Source organism: Lynx rufus, unplaced genomic scaffold (assembly GCF_022079265.1).
Source record: "Lynx rufus isolate CCGP_SWC_20201006 ecotype Redwood Valley unplaced genomic scaffold, mLynRuf1.p SCAF_4, whole genome shotgun sequence".
Lineage (NCBI taxonomy): Eukaryota > Metazoa > Chordata > Mammalia > Carnivora > Felidae > Lynx > Lynx rufus.
Genome location: NW_025814856.1, coordinates 142,037,694 through 142,054,454, shown reverse-complemented (window position 1 = coordinate 142,054,454; position 16,761 = coordinate 142,037,694).

Genomic DNA, 16,761 nt, shown 5'->3' with positions numbered 1-16,761 from the left:
AAAGTTTATACCAGTTTCCCTGGGGAACAGGTCTGCAGGGCTCCTGACACTATCATGCCGGATCATCCTGACATATTTGGCCTGTTAGGTGATCTACAAGCTGTCTGATGCTGCTGGAACATTCAGAGCATGTGTAGATGAGTCCAGAAATGTAAGAGGCACACATGGAATTTATTCTTTTAGTAATAAATAGCTACTGAGGGTAAGCAAAAGAGGTAAGAACAAATTTGCATTATAGAGCAATGTTTTAAAAAAATTAAAGAAGCTGATGAGAATTTTCAGTGTCCTTTAGCCTCTGTGTCTCTCTCTCTCTACACTAAATTCTGCTGATGTATTAGGTCATGATTTAAAAGAGAGAAGGAAAAGAATAGAGAAGAAAGACAAGAGATATCTTTGCTGCATTATAAATTAATGCTCTTATTTGAATATTGCACACTTTGGGAGGGATAGAAAATAAATGATAAAAAAGGAAAGAGGGGACTCAGTTAACTAGCCCAATCTGGCAAATGCTGTGTAGTGTATCTGTCTTGGATAGTCACAGCACACATTAGCGTATAAAGGTTTATCAGAAGTACTGAAACCAAGAAATTTGCTTAACTTCGTTTATGCATAATTCTCAAACTTATTTATCACTAGGGCCCTTTTTCGTGTATCAGCTATAAAATGTTCTCAGTACAAGTCTGTGATGAAATACAGTTTGGAAAATTAATGATATTAAAAGATTTTTAAAGGTGAGTGACAAGTATCTAACTCATAAAATATTCATAACTCATAAAAATGAAATGGATAATTATGCCTAATATTAATTCTAAAGGATATAGTTGTATCCCTGGGGAAAATAGCAGAGTAATATACCTTTTGAGCTGTCTCTGAGAAAAGGAAAAAGGAATATACTTGGGACATTTATTTTGAAAATCGTTAGTAGTATTGTATTAAGTTTTCAGTGTTTGGTGATTAATTTAGTTTTCAAATATGGTCCAGAATTATTCAGTGACTGTAGGGTGAGGTGAGTGCTTGAATGGAATCATTTTACATTGGAAAATGCAATATGACTATGAAGTAATTAGGTGGATTTTATATGTCACAACAAAAGTTAATCCTAAACTTATTTCCAAAGGAGGGATTTTTTTTAAGTCTTTGCAAAATATCATTAGCATTAGCATATTATCTCTTAAAGTAGTTATTTTGAAGGGCAAAGAGCATATTTTGCTCATTTGAAAACTAATGTGGGAGATTTCTGAGTTGAAATAAGAGAGTAAATGTAGACAAGTGTACTCTCCTGATCCTATACCCAAGGAAAACTCACAGAGTATAAAAATTGAAGAAAAAATACTGTAAGATTTATATATAATTTGCTACAATAAAAACTCCTTGCTGAAAAGCATATTTAGCTAAGAAAGTGAAGCTGGAACCTGAAAACCAACATGGGCAACTTATACTGTAAGAAATCCCAATATTAGAGCCCCTACCTATCCATTAAGTACAATGCTGGAGTGTAGAGTCATGAACTGGCCTAAGTGTCCCTGAAGGTTCCAGGTTGATAGCACCGAGAATCATGGAAGGTGAGATTGAGCAAAGGTCATGACCACATGTCATCCTATTGTCTATAACCCAGGCCCTTGGTATAGGGACTGTTGACTAAGAAGGACAGTGAAGAAGTGTCAGGAGATGTTGTGGCTTAAAGCGTTTTGGTGTAAGGAATCTACACTCTTGAATGTCAAAAACTGAAGAAAATTCTATCCACCCAAACGAAGAAATAGCAGAATTCCTATATGTGTTCTGAGAAGAAGCTTTGCAATGATCCAAATAACTTTTATCTCTCTCAACCCTAAACTATGCACTTTAGCAGCCAATAGGTACTAAAAATGAGAATATTTTTATTATAATAAAAATGAGTCTAATTCTATTTCTAAGCTTGTATCATGCTTAATGGTCAAACACTTGAAACAAACCTATTGAAAACAGAAACAAACAAACAAACAAATGAAACAAAAACCCAGAAACCAGAAACCATGACCATTATCTCCACTATTACTTAACATTTTCTTGGAAATAATAGCACAACTAGAAAAGATAAAGGATTTAGAAATGTAGAAATTAAAAAGTAGAAAATAAAATCATATTCCTGGAACACTCAAAAGAATCAACTGAAAAACTATTAGAAATGATGACAGAATTCAATGGGGTAAGTAGTTTGAAAATTAACATGCAGAAACCAATGTCATTCATGTGTGCAAACAATAATAAATTAGAAAGATACCATTACAATAGTATCTGAAAAGATGAATTACCTGGGAATAAACATAACAAGATATTTATAAAATCAATATGAATAAAACTCTAAAATGCTATATAAGAACATAAAAAGAAGACTTGAACAAATTGAGGGACACATCATGTTGATGAAAAACAATGCTCAATATCACAAACATGTCAGTTTCCCTAAAGTAAATCAAAGTGTAATATAATCCCATTAACAATATGAGTAAGATTTTTAAACTATGTATGTTAATTCTAATGTTAATGTGAGCAAGAAAACTAGAAAGAGAACCCAGGAAAACCCTTGAGACCTCAGAACGTGGTGGAGAACCAGTCTCATCAAGTATCAAAACATGATAAAGCTACCCCAAACAGTGTGGTACTGGCATATAAATATACAGACAGAAATGAGGTTGAAAAGATAGCTATGATAATGAAAAACAAACCACAGGCTGGGAGAAAATATTTGCAAAGCATATCCCTAATAAAGGAGTTGTATATAGAATATATAAAGAAATCTCAGGAAGCAGCAATAAGAAACAGCCTGTCCCCAAAATGGGCAAAAGATTTGAACAGACAGTTTGCCAAAGAAACTAGAGAGATGGCAAATAAGCACATAAAAAGAGGCACAACAATTGTTAGTCATTAGGGAAATATGCAAATAAAATCACAATGAGATAATGCTATATACCTCTACAGGAATGGCTACAGTTAAAGTCTGACCATACCAAGTGTTAGTAAGAATAGGAAGAAATTAGAGGTACATAGACTGCTGGTAGAAACGCTAAATACTATAACCATTTTGGAAAACAGTGTTATAATTTTTTTAAAAGTTAAGTGTATACCTGCCATATGATTAATCTATTCAACTCCTACATATTTACCCAAGAGAAATGAAAACATAAGTCCATACAAGCACTTGTATGTAAATGCTCACGGCAGCTTTATTTGTAATAGCCCAAAGCTGGAAACAGCACAAAGTTCCATCAACAGGTGAAGGGATAAACAAACTGTGATGTGTCAGTATAATGGAGCACAACTCAGAAATAAAAGGAAATGAACTTTTCTACAAAAGTCCTGACTGGTATTTTTAAAAACTACAAAGGTCATAAAAATCATTGTTTTTGATGATGACCTTCTGGATTTTGGCAACTTTTGAATAAAAAATAAAAATAAACTTCAGGGGCCTTAGGTGGCTCAGTCAGTTAAGCGTCTGATTCCTGGTTTAGACTCAGGTTATGATCACATGGTTCATGGGATTCAGCCCCATGTCAGGCTTTGCACTGACAGTGCAGGGCCTGCTTGGGATTCTCAATCTCTCCCTCCCTCCCCCCCCCCTCTTTGTCCCCCCCCCACTTGTGCGCTCTCTCTCTCTCAAAAATAAATAAATGTTAAAAAAGAAGAAAGGAAGTTCTCTAGAAGATCAGTGAAAACTCCAGTAAGAAATGGTAGAATATGGGGGCGCCTGGGTGGCTCAGTCAGTTGAGCTCCCGACTTCAGCTCAGGTCATGATCTCATGGTTCCTGAGTTTGAGCCCCACAGGAGGCTCACTGCTGTCAGCACAGAGTCAGCTTCGGATCCCCTCTCTCCCCTCCTTCTGCCCCTCCCCAACTCATGCTCTTTCTCTCTCTCTGTCTCTCAAAAATAAACATTAAAAAAAAGAGAGAGAGAACTGGTAGAATACATTTGAAGAAATCACACTGTTTTTGCCCCACACAGAGCCAGTATGGATTTTCCTTGCAAAATTTGGTTTGATGACATTATAGACACATCAGGAAGGCATGAAAGAGTTTATTATTCACATAATGAAGCTGTGCTGGGAGACAGAATAGGATCCAAAGCAGTCCTAAATTGGCTTGAGAGCGGGCAGAGTAGGGGAACCAGCTTGGAGTTTTCTCATGGTTGGAGGGAAGACTGGAGTGAGGCTTCCTTTGTGTGGGTTAGGGTTGGGGAGGTTTAAGTCTGTGCTGGTACCAAAAGAGGGAATGTCAGGCTTTCTTATCAGCCTGCCTAGGTGTGGGGGCAGAAGGGGAATAGGAACTGTTGGGGTCTGAAAGCTATTAGCAAACACAAACAAAAAATAGACAAAAACAGCAACATAATAACGTTTATCCATCTGCCTATGAGTCACCGTTCACTGGATAAGTCACAAATATCTCAAGCCAAGTTGTTTGGTCCTTTTCCTTCAAACCAGATTCTCCTATATTCACCATGTTATTTCATGATCCACTTGATTACCCAAAACGAGTAACCTGAGAGAAGTCTCACCCTTAATAACTGAGGGGCCCAGGATGAAATTATAAATGGAGGCTCCCAGCCTGAGGCTCACTCTTCTCTCTTCCCATAAAACAATTAAGTGGGCTAAGGATAGTCTGTACCATCTTAGGTCATGTTGGGTTCTACTTTTTCTATTTCTCACCTTATCTATTAGGCCTTATAAATTCCACCTCAAAAGATATTTCTCGAGTTTCTTGCATCCTCTCCATATGCCCTTATACAGCTTTAGTTCAGGATCCCAACTTCTCTCATAAATATTTCCATGTCCTTCCAATTTCCATGTCATAACCATCCTCCAGACTGCCAATACAGTGACCTTCCTGAAATATAAGTCTGACTATGTTTCCATGCTTAGCATCCACAGTGAGTCACTGTTACTTTTATGATAAAGTACAAACTCTGGACAGTGTCGTTCTATGGTATGACTTTCCTCAACTCACCCCCTTGCTTCTCTCATCTACCCCCTAACCTCAACAGTAGTGAACAATCTAGTTACACTGATAAACTATCAATTCCTGCCTTTTTTGCTTTAGCTCTAATGCTGATGCCCCTGCCTAGCACTGTTCCCAAACTTCCTCTACGCTTGTCTCCATCGACCAAAGTGCTACTGTTCCTTCTAAACATGGTAAAGATGTTTGAAGTCAGAACTGGACATGAACTGGATTTCCACCAGTTATTGTGTAACTTTGGGTAAGAAAATTAAAATTTCTAAGTCTCTTTCCTTAAAGAAGAAAAAAATATCTACTTCTTAGGATTTCTGTGATTTTTTACATGAGATGATATATATGAAGCACAGTACATGGCACATGGTGGGTCCCTAAGAAATAGTAGCCTTTGTATTAATATGTGTGTGTGTGTGTGTGTGTGTATAATCATATGTATATATGATTATGTATATAAGTATATACATCCTTGCCTCTATTGCTGCATTCCATCCTGATCTTTTATTTTTTGCAATGTATAATAACTGGAAAGTGAGTTCTCTTGTGTAAATATCTGATAAGTATTTGTGGCATGAATTGCTCTCCTGTAACTGCAAGTGTGTTTCCAACGATCGACATGCAGTACCACGGTCCCTTTCTTGCATTGTTTTTACGTTGCTTTTTGTTCGGTGTCTGTAGCTGCTGCCTTCAGGGCCTTTTTCTATTTATGGTCTTGTCTCTTCAGTACTGATGTATTTGGATAAAGATGAAAGCATAAATGTGAATTTTTATCTTAGAGATTGTGAAGCACTCTCTTCAGAATTTCTCATGTATGACTTTTTGAAGAACGTGATGATTTTTGACCCAGGCTGAAAGCCACTTCAGCTTCTCAAAGGATTGACTTAGTCTTAAAAAAATTTTTTTTGAAGAACCAGTTTTTATACCAATTATTTTAGAGTGAACAAGACCATGGTTACCAAGAACCTGAATATGATATTTAAGTCCTGACAGGGAGCCATAATCAACCAACTGCCAAAAAAATCACTACTTACTATGTGCAAAAATAAGTGCTTAGTATGCCTTCTTAGGGAATAGGCTCCAGAACTATTCACGAAACATAAATATACATGAAACAATCAGAACAATTAAGTAATAGTTTGTGAATTTCTGTCTTTACCCATTTCAAAGAGGGAAGAAAATAAGATGGACTTGAGTAATCGGAAAAGCTGCATCAAAGAGATCAAACTGACCCCTTGGAACGGTCCCCAAACTAAGTCACAACGTTTATATAGCAGAAGGCGAAAGGAGGGTATTTGCTCACTGTCATCAGTGTGAATCAATGAATGGAGAGAAAGCTGAGGGTGGCGTGTAGAGGAGAAGCAGGATGGTTTGACTTAGATGGCTGTGCATTTATGTGTGTCAGCATGGTGGCCCGTGTCTGGCAGCAAAGTTGAGTTGATAGATAGGGTGGAAACAGGAAACAGACAACCTGGAAAATCAGACAGAGGAATGTGAGTCTATGGATTAAGTAACAAAGTTACTAAACTCCTAAGTAAAGCAAGATGAAAAGTGCACCTTCAAAAGATCCACCTCACTGTCTAATGGATTAAAGACAGGGGAAGCTTAATGCTTTTGGAAGAATAGGCTAAATCTGAAAGACACTTCAAAGGACTGTATAGGAGAGGGAAACAAAAAAAGAGGAATTTGAGTTCTCCAGCCTGTGGAAAGGATGTTTCAATTGATACAGTGAATAATGAAGATGGAGAGTTAGGACTATTTCTTTGTTTTTTTGTTTGTTTGTTTGGTGGTTTGGGTTTTGTTATTGTTTTGGAAAAGGGAACAAACAAACTCAGTTTTAGACAAATTAACTTTGGAATGATGATAGAATAATCAGTAGAAGGGGCACCTGGGTGGCTCAGTCGGTTAAGCATCTGACTGGTTCCGGTCATGATGTCACTGCTCGTGAGTTCAAGCCCTGCAACAGGCTCTGTGCTGACAGCTCAGAGCCCGGAGCCTGCTTTGGGTTCTGTCTCCATCTATCTCTCTGTCCCTCCCTTGCTGTCTCTCTCTCTCTCTTTCTGTCTCTCTCTCAAAATATAAATAAACATTAAAATAAAAAGAGTAATGAGTAGAAAAACCCGGAAGAGAGTAGTAAGAAATACAATTAAGAACAGAAGTGATGTTATGTCTGGAGATTCATGTTTGGGAAGTTTGAAAGGATGGGTAAGAAGCGATAGCTAACTCCATAAAAGTGAATGAGTGATAAGAGAACTGCTGTTCATTTTGAAGTGGAACAGTTGAAACATCAAGTTCTGTAAACTGATCCTGTGTTTGGTTCCTGTCCTCAAATGACCATTCGTAGGTAGTCCAGTGCACACAAGCATCCTCGAAAAGTGACAAGTATTTAAAGCAGACGTGTGAGTGTCCGGAGTTGGGTGGGAATCCATTTCCTGATTTTTTTCTCTTTGAAAATATTATGGAAGAGGTGGGCCCTTACAACCCGCAGAAGTGCAATTGGTAAGGAAACATTCAAGAAGATCCCACTGCACAATGTTTTTTTTAACATATGAAATTTATTGTCAAATTGGTTTCCATACAACACCCAGTGCTCATCCCAAAAGGTGCCCTCTTTAATACCCATCACCTACCCTCCCCTTCCTCCCACCCCCCATCAACCCTCAGTTTGTTCTCAGTTTTTAAGAGTCTCTTATGCTTTGGCTCTCTCCCACTCTAACCTCTTTTTTTTTTTCCTTCCCCTCCCCCATGGGTTTCTGTTAAGTTTCTCAGGATCCACATAAGAGTGAAAACATATGGTATCTGTCTTTCTCAGTATGGCTTATTTCACTTAGCATCACACTCTCCAGTTCCATCCACATTGCTGCAAAGGGCCATATTTCATTGTTTCTCATTGCCACGTAGTACTCCATTGTGTATATAAACCACAATTTCTTTATCCATTCATCAGTTGATGGACATTTAGGCTCTTTCCATAATTTGGCTATTGTTGAAAGTGCTTCCCACTGCACAATGGAGTCAAAATGAAGTTTAATACTATCTTGATTCTAGAAAAGGACTTGAATTGGCAATATCCACACAAAAGTCTAATCAATCTCCAAAGAAATACCTTAAATATATCCTACCACTTTAGCCTAAAACATTCTAAAAATAAAGGCTCATTTCTAAATGCTTTTTAGTATTGCAAAAGTTGAAGGCAAATCAGAAAATCCTGCAAAAATGCCTTTGATGCTGTTAATGAAATGCAAAACAGATGCATTTGTATACAACTACCACAAGTCCTCAACGAATATGGCATTTGTTCTTTTAATAAAACAGGCTTAAAGCGTGCCTTTTGGATTCATTTTAATATCTATGGACTTTAATGTTTGGGACAGAAAGAAATCTCCACGACATAAAGGCAATTTACTGTTTTAAACTTTTCACTGATATAATTGAGAAGAGCTTAGTTTTGAAAAGGTTGTTTGCTATTCACATTGTACCAACTTTTTACAGTCAGAATAAATGCCAACCGTTTATTTTGTTAAATAGAAGACCTACAACTTCAGATCCCATGATCGTTCTATAAAATGTCTCTGAATATCTGCTTCATCCCTCTGTCCTGGTTTCCAGCCTTCAAGGCACAGCAAGAACTCCAACTAGTCCATGAAGCTTTCCTAAACACCTGTGTAGAGTATGTCCCATTATCTCTCCCTTGCTTAAATTTATACAATTTACCATTTAATTTTATTGTATTCTCATTTAATATGTCATATGTGTTTGTATACATTACACATATTCATTTGTACAGTTATATGTTTGGATATATACATATATACATATTCATATATATATACATACTACATGTAAATATAAAGTGTGTAGTATATATAGTATATATACAGTGTGTATATATGACTTTTGTATGTATGATGTATACACAAATATATGTCACTTGTATATTGTGTCATATATATATATATATATATATATATATATGAGCTTATATAAAGAATAAGTTACCATTTATTAAGTGCCAGGCACTAATACACATGTAATGTTATTCAGTCCTCTCCATAACCCTATAAATTGGTTATCAATATTATTTCCACTTACATTAGAGGTCACTGAAATTTAAAGAAGCTAAGCAAGTTTCATGCAATTTCACAGCTAGTACTGACTATTGTCATTGGTATTAGATATTCAGGCATAAAAAGGGCACCGGGGTGATCAGTCAGTTAAGCATCCAGCTCTTGGTTTCGGCTCAGGTCATGAGCTCATGGTTTAGGAGACAGCACCCTGCATTGGGCTCTACACTGTCAGCGCAGAGCCTGCTTGGGATTCTCCCTCTCTCCCTCTCTCTCTGCCCCTCCTCCACTCACACACACATGCAAATGCATACATGCAGTCTCCCTCAAATAAATAAATAAACTTAAAAAAAAAAAAAGAAATCCAGGCATAGTATGTCTCAGTCAGGCAGGAAGCAGACGCTACCCAGACTAGAACAAAAAGTATGGAAAATAAAAAATGTTTCATAATGGATAGCAAAGAGGAACAATCTGAGAACTGTGTGTGCTATAGAAAATCAAAGGGCCACAGTTTTCTGGCAAAGGGTAGCAGCTTATGGTAGCCCACTAGTTTTCTCGACAGTGAAATTGCCCTCATTGTCACCCCCAGCAGCCAGGCACAGGGCCTCCCTACTCACCCACTAGCCTCTGTCCTTAACATGTCAAAAGCTACCTGGTGTGTGGAAATCAAGAATTACCAAACTTTTGGCTTCATGGACCAGCTAAATATAGTATTATCAATTTTTTTTCCAATAAAGATGATAGAAGAAAAAACTTACCATACGTTAGCATAATTATTTCATAACATAATATATTTTAATATCAGAAAAATGGAAAGGAGTTCATTTTAGGAAAAAGGAGATTATATGTTAAATTGAGAGAATTTAAAATATTTAGGAATTATTTCACCTCTCCTATTTTATTAAATTTTCATTTAGCCTTGGACTGAAAAAAAAATCTGTTGCGATTAACATCACTCTGTAGGCAGTTCTAGGGAAGCACTGCTCTAAGCAATGTGGATTCAGATGGCGGTAGGACCAGAATGATGCTCCCCCATGTTACCTGGTCATTTTATGTGTTACCTCTTACAGAGGAGTCGTTGGAAATGGCTTAACTCACAATTGGTAGCCATTTAGGCAGTCCTTCAAGGGATCACATTTTGTCTCAGTAATTCAATCAACAAATGCACGTTCCAGTCATTGTACGTTAGACCAAGGGCCTTTTTAATATACATGTGCGTTTTTGCTTTTGGAGAAGACAAATCCTGCCCCCAAAAAAGCCCCTGGGAGCCACTTAAGGCCATCACCTAGCTCAGTTTGTGTTTCCAAAACCACACTCAGAATTTTTAAGCATGACTGAAAAATCCTCACTGGAGGACCTCCATTTTTTTTTTTTTTTTTTTTGCTTTTTTATTTTTCAGGTGTAAAATGATGAACTAGAACTGGACTATGTCCAAGAACTGTGGCAATTCTAAAATAATGTGGTTCTATGAACGCACAGGCATCCGAGCTTGATATTTATGATCCTGGTTGGATGCATCTCTGGAAGCACAGCAGTACCGCAGCCAAGTTTAAAAAGAATACCTTCATTAATTAATTTTCCAACACCAGAATACGTGACAAGGGTCCCAGGGAAGACAAACTCAGGCAGAAAATTTAAAACCATAAGAAATTGCAAAGATTGAAGGCCACGCAAATCCTACAGTGGTATTGTGGGTGGGCAGTGCTCCAGAAATTGTCCCCCCTGCCCATTTCATATTTCCTTCCCCTTAAGGAAGTCCCCTTTTTCTGTTTGCCCACCTTTGTTCGTGGAGGTGGCCTCTTGCCTCTGGCCGTGTTTGCTCCTGGTAGCAAAGCTTTAAACCTTCTCCAGTAAAAGGCACACATAACAAACACCGCGTATTATAAAGAAGCATAAATACCCTTCACAAACAGAATGAAAAGGCCCATTCCTCATGTGGAAGACAAGGCATTGTCTTTCTGACAAGCTTTACCTTCGAGCCCAGAGGACACCATTAGAGCACTTTTCCCTTCTTCCCAATAAAACCACTGAGACTGGATCTGCCAACATGATTGTCTCACGGTTGTGGTGCATTAGAGAAATGGAAGGTGTCCCTTGCTCCCTGACACGAGCTTTCACCTTTACTATAGCTTGCAGTGAGGCACAGAAATAAAAGCAGCTGCAAGACGAATTCCAGTTTCCTCTTCAGTCCTTTATTGTGGTCGTATTGTGGGAAAATAAAAACATGTCTTCCATTTTAATATAGGCCAAAGTCTGATGAACTGGAAATAGAGGAAGAACACATATGAAAGAGCTTACGTGTCAGGTGGACCATTTGTGTCTGGCACGTGTTATATTTTCCACTTAACTATATTTAGGGTATTAATTATGGTCCAATGCTGCTTTCCTGCCTGAGGAGCAATGAGAGAAAAAAAAAATGCCCAGCGATGTTTTTGAATAGAAAGAGAGTAAAAAGTGGAGCATCTTTTAAAATATGTGGGATTCTTAAAATTACATATGGGGCTACATATGGAAAATAGGACTTGTCTCATATCTGTTCATTCATTTGTAGGAAAACCCACACAGGTACTCGTTTATATTAAATCTCAAAATCCAGGTTGGCAAAGATGCTTTTTGTAGCCCCTTCACCGAGTGACTTACCCAAATAGATAAGAACTTAATCAAAAGTTTTTAAAGGTACTATACCTCAAAAAGATGGTTCCTCCAGCACGCAGAACATTCTATCCCTAATGACTCCTATATTTGTGAAGGTTCTGTTATCTCCAATTACTGCTGTGACTCTTCTGTTCTTGAGCCATAGGCAGTATGGCAGGCACTCAAATGAAAAGTTCAGAAGGATATGTTGAAGTATATTAAAAATTATGACCTACAAAAGATGACATTGTCACAGAACCATCAGTTTCTGGGGAGTTCTCTGCCATTTTTTAAGTGTGCCAAGAGTTACAACCTGAAGTGTGAACACATAGACAAAAAGAAATCCAAGCTCTTAACTTCACATTCAGCAGGAATGTCAGTACTGGAAGCTAGACTATTTCTTGAATTCCCTTTATTTTGTCCAACTATCCAACCAGGGATTAATGCTTTAAAACATCATCACCAAAAAATTTTTTAAAAGTCAATTGTAACCAAATGTGTGGGTATTATATTTAGAATCTAGGGATTTGGGTGCGTAGGATAAGGATAAAGTATATCTTACAACTTAGATATTAACTTTATAGCTACTAGTTTAGAAGATAGTATCTCCCTGCATAATAAAATTGCTAATGATTTTGATTTAAGAAGTAAAGTGGCTGCCATTCTGACAGGTAATGAATCTTGCAGTGCAGTTTTAAAGAACAATATAATTGCATAGATATTGCCAAAGCAGTGATGCATTGGGAAACCTTGTCATTTTCCATACATAGAAATAGTCTGAGCCTTTCTTCTTATTTATAAGTCCCTTGGTTTGCTCAGACGCATCCAAAGCCAAACGGCCTTCCGAGGCTTTCTGAACAAAACCATTCTGAAGCAATTAATGAGGTTTTCCCCTCTCTGTTATCCACCTTCTGAGCAAACTAAGATCACTGCTCAATTTCTTCTTACTTTATATGTCTTCAGGCCCCACCACACCCTGAGTATATTTAAATCATTCCTCCTGAAATATATCTCTTGTGTCTATATCACAAGTAAAGTGAGATTCATGAACTTACAGACAAATGCATATCATCTCAGATTTCGAACTATGGCTACTTTTTGAAATATGAGAAAATTGTCTGGAAGAATTTAATATGGTTTAGTCATGCTGAACTTGCACAGTTTGCAGTTTTTAGTCCTTTCATTTTAACACCGGGTAACTACCAAGTCAATAGCTTATAGTGCCTCACCTATGATATGGGCATGCCTGTGGAAATCTCTGGAATATTAAAATCACCTGGAAGGATTTTTAAAAAGTAATGCCAGGACCCACCCCAGATCAATTAAATCAGCATCTTTGGTGGGGAAGGGGAGGTAAGATTTGAGGCATTAGTACTTTTAGAAAGCTTCCCAGATGAGGGGTGCCTGGGTGGTTCAGTCAGTTGAGCATCTGACTTCAGCTCAGGTCACGATCTCATGGTTCTCCCAGTCCCACATCAGGCTCTCTGCTGTCAACACAAAGCCCGCTTTGGTCCTCTGTCCCCCCTCTCTCTTTGCCCCTCCCCTACTCGTGCACGTACACACTCTCCCTCTGGAAAATAAAATAAGCATTAAAAAATTTCTCTCAATAAGGAAAGCTTCCCAGATGATATAAATGTGCAGTTGAGTGCCACTCTTCTAGGATATATAAGGATGTTCGGTTCAGCAATGATTCTCACCATCAAGAAAATAAACAACGACGCATATTGCTATTTGTTATTATCATTTGGCTAGAAAATCGTAGTGTATTGGAAGAAAGCTTCCTCAGTATGAGGGCAAGGATCATTGTGTCATGAATTCTTCCAATGTATCTATGAAGGATCCTGTTTATCCTCTATTTATAAGTATCCCTTATGTAGAAGGCAAAATTCTAAAGGTAGAAGTGCAAGAGGAAGTTTTATCTTGTCATGTCATGAGCCTCCTCCTTCCAGCCTTGAACAAGGCACCTTTCACTAGACCACCTTTGCTAATGGACATCCTAACTCAATACTGTGTGGTAGGCAGAACAATGCCTACAATGCCTACAATGCCTGCAATGCCTACAATGCCATGAGCATGTCCATGTCATAATCCCCCAAACCTGTGGATACTTAGCTAGCATGGCAAAGGGAATTTGAAGATGTGATTAAGGATCTTGAAATGAAAGATTCCCCTGGATTATCCAGGCAACCCCAGTACAATCACAGAGGTCCTTCCCTATACGTGGTCGAAGGTGGCCAGAATCAGAGAGCTACGAAGATACTTCGCAGCTGGCTTTGGAGTTTGAAAAAGGGGCCACAAACCAAAGAATGTAGGCAGCCAGCCTCCAGAATCTGGCAGGGGCAAGGAAACGGATTCTTTCCTTGAATTTCTGTAAGAAATGCAGCCCTGCCAACACTTGATTTTAGAACTTCTAACCTCTAAAACTATAAGGAAACCAGCTTGTGTTGTTTTTAGGTCACTATGCTTGTGGTAATTTATTATAACAGTAATGGGAACCTGATATAGACATGTTGAATTACTTCTAACATTGCCCACCCTGAAGATCCCTTCTAGGTCTCTCTAGGTCTAGCTCTCATTCATTTATTTATTGAGAAAACTGAATCAAGCCTTGAACATACACATATAAAAACAAGGTCCTTGCTCTCAAGGAGTTCACGGTTGAGTGTGGGTATAGAAACCACCACAAAACAATTTCGTGCGGGACATCAAAGAGGTTTGCAGAGTGCTGTTGTATGGAGTGTCTCATTCAGGCTAGTGAAGTTGTAAAAGTTTGCTTGGGGAGATGATACCTGATCTGTTTCTTAAAGCATGAGCAGTGGAAACATTAGGGGAAGGTGAATAAGGTGGGAAAGCTGGACTGTTATAGGTAAGAAATATTAAGTAGAAGGTATAAGTAAAGAATTAATTATGTGTGGGCGAAGGGTTAAAGTAATTAGTATGTAAGGCTGTGTAGTCTAGGGAAGGGGTGTGACTACATAGTATGTATCATTGGAGCTCAGGTGCAAATTAAGCAATGTTGAAATATGAGACATTCAAGCCGCACATCCATTCAACGATGCAATCATTTAGCAATTTTACTTAAATTGCTCACGGGGAGACAGCACACGCATTTTACTTAAAGAGTGAATCACCAGGTAGCCTGGGTGGCTCAGTCGGTTGAGCATCCAGCTTCGGCTCTGGTCGAGATCTCACAGCTCATGGGTTCAAGCCCCGCGTCGGGCTCTGTGCTGACAGCTCGGAGCCTGGAGCCTGCTTCAGATTCTGTGTCTCCCTCTCTCTCTGCCCCTAACCCACTCTCATTCTGTCTCTGTCTCTCTCAAAAATAAAACATTAAAATAAAAACATTAAAAATAAACATCAAAAAAAAGAGAGTGAATCACCAAATTAAAAGGTACTCCAGGAACACCCTGATTTAGTTGTCACCTGATATTTTGATTCTCATGCAAATTAGCCTTCCTATAGGCCTAATTTCCTAGGTTTCCAGATGCATTCAAGTAGAACTGGCTTTAAATTAGACACAAACCGAGAAAACGGAAAATCCTGTTGTGCTGTATATGTGCCCGGTCTGATTTCATCTGCTGTTGTAAAGAGTGAATGCCTCTTGAATCATATGGCCAGAGTAGAAATACTACCCAACTCCCACTCCATTCTTGTCAGAAAATTAGTAATGGGAGTAATAGCAGGGACAGAATTCTGCAACAATAACCAATTCAGCGTCTCTAATAGAGGAACAAGATTCAGGTTGCATGTGTGTGGTGTAACCTTGCTCCCCCTACTCAAGTAAAACTGTCTCAGGAATGTGTCTCCCAGATTGTCTCCCATTTTCTCTTTCCTCCAGCTTACCTGTCTTCTGCTGCTAGGCCCAGGTTAGAATCAAACGTGCTGCTGGAATAGGAGTTAACAGTGGTCCACACTAGATTGCCCCAGAGTCTCATGCTGAATCCTGAAGGTGATTATTTATATAACCAACGATTATCAGCATCTCCCACCTTCCTTTCCTTCATTACCATACTTTTTTTGTGTACTTCTCCCCTGAGGGATATTTGAAAGAAAAACATGGGTCTTACACTTTCAGCCATCTGCATTCAGCTTAAGATACAGTTAGTAAGTCCTCATTAAAAATTTGTTCATGTAACAAATCCAGAGTCCTCTGAGGTGGAGGTTTAGATGGATCTTGATGACAAGGCATTAGGCCTAGAAAGAAATTTCATGCCCACTCTAGTGAACTAAGATTTGAGTCAGTTGTAGGGTTTGTGCTTTAACCTTTAAAAAATTGTCTTTGTAGCATTTGGACTTCTTAGACAAAAACTAACTCGGCACCTGATTCCTTTATAGCAAAGATCCTCATCACAGCCTCCTTCTGGAAAAAAATTCCGAAGCATAGGTTTGCCTGTCATGTGTGAATCTGATTTTCCTAATACTGAGATATTATGATTGAGCAGAATATCTTCTGACCACATGGCTGTTATGCTGACATAGCCAAAGTTTCTGAGAGGGAATATATGAAACAGTCAAGTCACTTTCAATGGGGCTGATGATTTTCTTGTTTCCTCCCTCTTGCTGATGATGGCACTTAGGAGCCTCAGGGAATTAGAAAATAGATGTAACCAGAGACTGCTAATTATTTTTTTAATGTTTATTTATATTTGAGAGAGAGAAAGAGAATTCCTGAGTGGGGGAGGGGCAGAGAGAGATGGGGACAGAATCTGAAGCAGGCTTCAGGCTCTGAGCCGTCAACACCGAGCCCAATGTGGGTCTTGAACTCACAAACCATGAGATCGCGACCTGAGCCAAAGTCGGACGCTTAACGGACTGAGCCACCCAGGTGCCCCCAGGGGCTGCTATTATTGATACCAATTTGTTAACTCAGAATTGTAGGTCCCCACAATACTTTAGAAATCATTTTGTCCCACCCATTCATTTTATAGATGATGAAACCAAGACTCAGACAGGTTGACTGACTTGTCCAAGTGTCTCCATCTTGGAGTTGTAGATCTAGGACTTGGTGTGGGTCGACCCCTCTCCAGAAATTCTCAGTTCACCAAAACTATATATTTAAGGGATGTTTTATGTTCCTGGTATGAAAC